At 45.1% G+C, this 5,795-nt stretch overlaps 1 long non-coding RNA gene across 1 annotated transcript; it reads right to left on the bottom strand.

Annotated features, from left to right (window-relative positions):
- Window positions 1-315: 315 nt before the first annotated feature.
- LOC122669447 lies at window positions 316-4,773 on the bottom strand. The gene is made up of 3 exons (XR_006334018.1): window positions 4,556-4,773; window positions 2,599-2,608; window positions 316-325 (listed from the first exon to the last, which is right to left on the bottom strand). It is a non-coding gene; the product is annotated as an uncharacterized LOC122669447 (long non-coding RNA).
- Between the last annotated feature and the right edge of the window lie 1,022 nt (window positions 4,774-5,795).

Genomic DNA, 5,795 nt, shown 5'->3' with positions numbered 1-5,795 from the left:
GTCTCCACCCCCTTGGAAGGCGACAACTACCCGACTCGGCGCTGTGCTGTCCGCATGGCTTTGTATGCCAAGAACAAGATGCAATTTGTTGATGGCACTTTGCCACGACCCACACCTCTGTCTCCGGACGTCCAGCTTTGGGATCGCTGTAACTTCATGGTCCTCTCATGGCTTCTCAACATCCTTTCACGCACCATTGCCGATAGTGTGATTTACGCAGAATCCGCAGCTGCTGTGTGGAAAGAGCTCGAAGAACGGTTTTCTCGTAGCAATGCCCCTCGAGTCTTTCATCTCAAACGGGCCAGTGCTACCATCCATCAAGGGACTGACTCGCTTTCCGTTTACTACACTTGTCTCAAGGTACTCTGGGATGAACTCTCATCTTACATTTCAGTTCCATCATGTTCTTGCGGTGCACAATCCCAACTTCATTCCGTTGCCCAAACGGAGCATGTATATCATCTGCTCATGGGATTATCAGACAGCTACGCTGCTATCCACTCGCAAATTCTCACCATGGATCCATTGCCTGACCTCCATCGAGCTTATTACCTTATTCTCCAAGAAGAACAGCATCGCGCCCTTACTTCTACGCCAAATTTGCCTGACACTGCTGCTATGGCTGTGAACCGAGTCACTCCTCGTAGTGATACACCGCGTCAACAGGGACGCCATAATCAGCCGCCCGGTGCCTATTCCAATCGCAACCGCCCATTCGGCGATCACTGCAATGCATATGGTCATACCCGAAAGCGGTGTTGGCCCCTTCATGGTTATCCTCCAGGCCACCAACATCACTCAAAGAAGGCACAAACATCTAATCATGTTGGAGACCTACCACGCCATGTCAATGCTGCCACTACTGATTCTGCACCTGTTCCAGGCTTAACTTCGACACAATATCAATAGCTTATCTCTCTCTTGGGTAACGATTCTTCATCTGCTACTACTCACCTAGCAGGTACGCCTGTTGGTTTTAACGTTTCAGGTTTTATTTCTCCTTCATAGTTATTTGATAGTGGTGCATCAGATCACATGACGTGTGATTTTCATGGCTTAACCAACCCCACTGCTCTTTCTTCCTCTACTCCCATTCGGTTACCTAATGGAACTCTATTACCTGCCACCCACAAGGGAGATAAATTACTCAATTCATCCATTATCCTCAAAGATGTTCTTTACGTACCCTCATTTAATTTCTATTAGCAAGCTTACTCAAACCCAAAATTGCTCACTCATTTTTTTCCCCACATTTTGTGTTGTCCAGGACCTGTCAACGATGAAGCCGATTGGGAGGGGAACATTGAGTGAAGGCCTCTATCACTTCTGTCCGCCAGATTTGCCTTCTGTGTGCACCTCCATTTCTTTGCCTTCACAATCAGTTATTTGGCACCAACGCCTCGGGCATCCATCGAACGAGCGTCTTTGCCATTTATCTTCATCTTTACCAGGTTTTTCTATTTCACCCCTACCCTCTTTATGTGATGTTTGTCATCTGTCAAAACAGACACGGTTACCTTTTCCAATAAGCAATAATTGGTGCACACAACCTTTTAATCTAATTCACTGTGACATTTGGGGTGGGTACCGCACTACCTCCAACACTGGAGCACATTATTTCTTAACCTTGGTTGATGATTTTTCACGGGCTGTATGGGTTTTTTTAATGCGCCACAAGTCTGAAACATACTCTATTTTTACTTCATTTTATGCCATGATACACACCCAATTTAATGTCCGCATCAAACAACTTCGTAGTGACAACGGTATGGAATTTTTTTCACAACCAATGCTTCACTTCTGTTCCCAAAATGGCATTATCCAACAACATTCTTGTGTTGACACCCCGCAGCAAAATGGTGTTGCGGAGCGTAAGCATCGTCACCTTCTTGGGGTTGCACGTGCTCTTCGCTTCTAGACGCATCTACCAATTCTTTTTTGGGGGGAATGCGTTTTGACCGCTGCCTATCTCATCAATCGCATTCCCACACCAAATCTTAAAAGGAAAACACCACATGAATTATTATTTGGGGCTCCACCCACCTTCGCACCTTCGGTTGCTTATGTTACGCCCATAATCACACCCCTGGTCGCACCAAGTTTGACCCCAGGGCCGTGCGATGCATATTTCTCGGTTACCCATATGCTCAAAAAGGCTACCATGTCTATAATCTTCAAAATAAAATTTTTTTTATATCACGAGATGTTACATTTCATGAAGATGTTTTCCCCTTTTCCACCATACCTTCACCGCCCTCGCCACATTCCGTCCTCCCCCTACCCGTGCCCGATCATGAGGTTCTTACCCCACAGACCGCTCCTCCACCTGTATCTGGTCCACCTCTTGTTACCCCTTCTTCCCCTGGCCCTTCCACTTTGGACCAGGCCATCTCTCTTACGGACCAGGCCACCTCCACTTCGGACCAGGCCATCTCTCCTACGAACCAGGCCACCTCCAATACGAACCAGGCTATCTCCTTACGTTGGTCCAACCGTCTACCCACTCGCCCACGCCATCTCACGGACTATGTGTGTAACTCGGCCTCACCCACTAGTTCTCCCTCTCTACTGGCAGCATCGACAGGTAACATTCCCTACCCCATTCAGTCTGTCTTGTCTTATTCCCAATTTTCCCCTACACATTTTGCTTTTGTGAATGCCATTCATTCAGAACAGGAACCCACCACCTTCACTGAGGCCATGAAACATGCCCACTGGAGACAAGCTATGGAGGCAAAAATTCAAGCCGTGGAGCAAAACCAGACTTGGACCTTATAGTCTTTACCACCAGCAAAGTCACCCATCGGCTGCAAATGGATCTACAAAATCAAAAGAAATGCAAATGGTAGCGTCGAGCGATACAAGGCTCGTCTCGTGGCTAAAGGCTACACCCAACAAGAGGGCCTTGATTACACAGATACTTTTGCTCCAGTCGCTAAGCTTGTCACAGTTCGTAGTCTTCTCGCCATCGTTGCTGTGCGAGGTTGGCACTTACATCAGCTAGATGTCAATAACGCTTTCTTGCATGGCAATCTACATGAAGAGGTGTATATGCGAGTACCACCTGGATTTTCCAAACAAGGGGAGACTCGCTATTGCAAACTTAAAAAATCACTATATGGTCTTAAACAGGCGTCCAGAAATTGGTTTGCTACGTTGACTCAATCCCTACTTGATGCAGGCTATAGACAATCAAAAGCAGACTATTCCTTGTTTGTTAAAAACACTGACACGAACCACACAGCAGTGCTTGTCTACGTTGACGATATCATTGTGGCCGGTAATGACAAGTTGACCATTCAGGGACTCACATCATTCCTCAATCATAGGTTCAAGCTTAAAGATCTGGGTAAACTTAAGTATTTCCTTGGACTTGAAGTTGCGCGCAGCCCCAAGGGAATTTATCTCAGTCAACGGAAGTACACATTGGACATACTCTCAGAATCTGGTCTACTAGTAGCCAAGCCCGTGTCATTTCCTATGGAGCAGAATTCACGGCTTGATCCTGACACAGGTTCCCCATTACCCGATCCCTCTCAGTATCGGCGGCTCATTGGCCGTTTGCTTTATCTCACCATCACCCGGCCAGATATTGCCTACTGTGTGAATAACTTGAGTCAGTTCATGCACCTCCCCCGCCAGCCACACATGGATGTAGCAAACCGAGTTCTTCGGTACCTTAAGTCTGCTCCGGGTACAGGCATTTTATTCTCCGCCTCTTCCAATTTACGGCTTACAGCATTTTGTGATTCTGATTGGGCAGCTTGCCCCACCACCCGGCGTTCTATCACTGGCTACATTATCTTTCTTGGCAATAGTCTCATCTCTTGGAAATCTAGGAAACAAAGCACCATTTCCCGGTCATCAGCCGAGGCAGAATATCATTCTATGGCTACTGCCACTTGTGAATTAATCTGGTTACGTGCTCTTCTACAAGACCTTGGGGTACCACAATCCAGTCCTATGCAACTATATTGTGATAATTAGGCCGCCATTCACATCGCGGCCAACCGTGTCTATCATGAGCATACCAAACATATAGAAATTAACTGTCATGTGGTCCGGGAACATATTCAAGATGGCTCCATCAGCACCTCTCACGTTGCATCTTCCATGCAACTGGCCGACATTCTTACCAAACCACTTGGCGGCACTATTTTTCACAGCCTTCTATCCAAGATGGGCGTTTTAGATCTTCACGCTCCATCTTGAGGGGGAGTATTAACGGTTCTAATGGAAGAGAACCGTTACAGCAAATCAATCCTTATCATGACTTCCATTTTTGTTCATTCCTTTCCCATCTTCCCATATTCTGTGCATACACATCCCATAAATCACTCCCATATTCTGTGCATACACATCCCATATATCACTCCCATCTTCCCATATTTTTTGTAATCAAATCCCTCAATCAAGGGACCTCTTCTTGTATTTAAATTCATCGTTTTTGATAATGAAAGACACTCAAGCATTTCAGCAAATTTCCATTTTTACACTATTCGCACAAGAATCAGAAGAAGAGATTCAGATCCCAAGGAATCGCTATAGTAAGTACCCTTTGCCACTTGGAAATCAAATGCCGGCAGAATAACATTCGTAATAGGAGGAAGACATCGGAGACGTCGCGAGGAGGTGAACCGGTGAAGACCGAAAAATGGCCGCTGTTCCAAGAAATTGGTTGTTCGCAGGCTGAGAGGGTACCTCAATTTGAGACATGGAGTGAGCAAAGCCATATTAGCAGTGGAACCAAGAACCTGCGACATTTCTCTCTCTCTCTCCTTACGACTTAACCCTAGATAGATTGATCTGTTGTCGTTTAATGGATTAAGGCCATTACAGTTCATAAACCCTAGATAGATTGATCTGTTGTCGTTTAGGATTATGCTCTTGTTCTCTTTGATTCCGATTCGATCTTTCGGGCTTAAATCTTCGAGGATGTCCTAATGGTTTTTGAAACAGCAGTCATGGCTGCTGGTTTTTCTTTTTGGTTGCAGAAGGAAAAAGAAGAAGAAGAAGAAGAAGAAGAAAAAGGAGGAGTGGGTAAATATGTCACTTTACTATACCTAAAGGGTAGTTTAGGTATTTACAAAATATTTAACCCAAGCCAACGGTGACTGACTAACGGACAAGGCTACTTGACAGACATGAAAAAGTGCAGGGGTGTTCAAGTAATTGTTTCAAACGTTGGGAAATCTAAGCAAAATGGCTATAGTACAAGGGGTGTCCAAGTAATTTTCCCTTTTTTTATCCATTCTTATCAAGGATTCATAGGCCTATTAGTGGGGGGTAGGGAGGGTGAAAAGTCTATAACACGAGACCTGCCGTTGGCCACCTGCTTTGACACGCAGAGCCATTACAAACTACACTAGGCAATTGACAATAAGTATTTGGGAAAATTTAGATCGTGTAAGAGCTATAATGTTTTTTTTTTTGTTCATATATTGTCTATTAGAGATGTAAGTTTGGCCTTTTGAACCCAACCCGCAAGCCCGCCCTGGGCCCAGACAAGGCCTGGGTTGGGCTTTTCAAGCCACGGGGTGGCCTGGGCTTAACCCGGAGAAGGCTTGGGTTGTGCTTTTCGGGTTGTAGGGTGGCCTACGCGAAACCCGCCCCAATCCGATCCTGATTTTATATAATTATATATTAATTAGGGTTAGGTTCTTTGATCTATCACCCCATATTGGGGAGTATCTTTTAGACCTTAGGATCTTAACATGTATATCCTATTTGTTGATTTATAATATACTAAAAAGAAAAGGAAAGAAAAAAAGATACAATAAACATCAATATATCAT

The sequence above is a fragment of the Telopea speciosissima genome, chromosome 1 (assembly GCF_018873765.1).
Source record: "Telopea speciosissima isolate NSW1024214 ecotype Mountain lineage chromosome 1, Tspe_v1, whole genome shotgun sequence".
NCBI lineage: Eukaryota > Viridiplantae > Streptophyta > Magnoliopsida > Proteales > Proteaceae > Telopea > Telopea speciosissima.
This window is presented reverse-complemented; position numbering and strand designations above follow the sequence as displayed.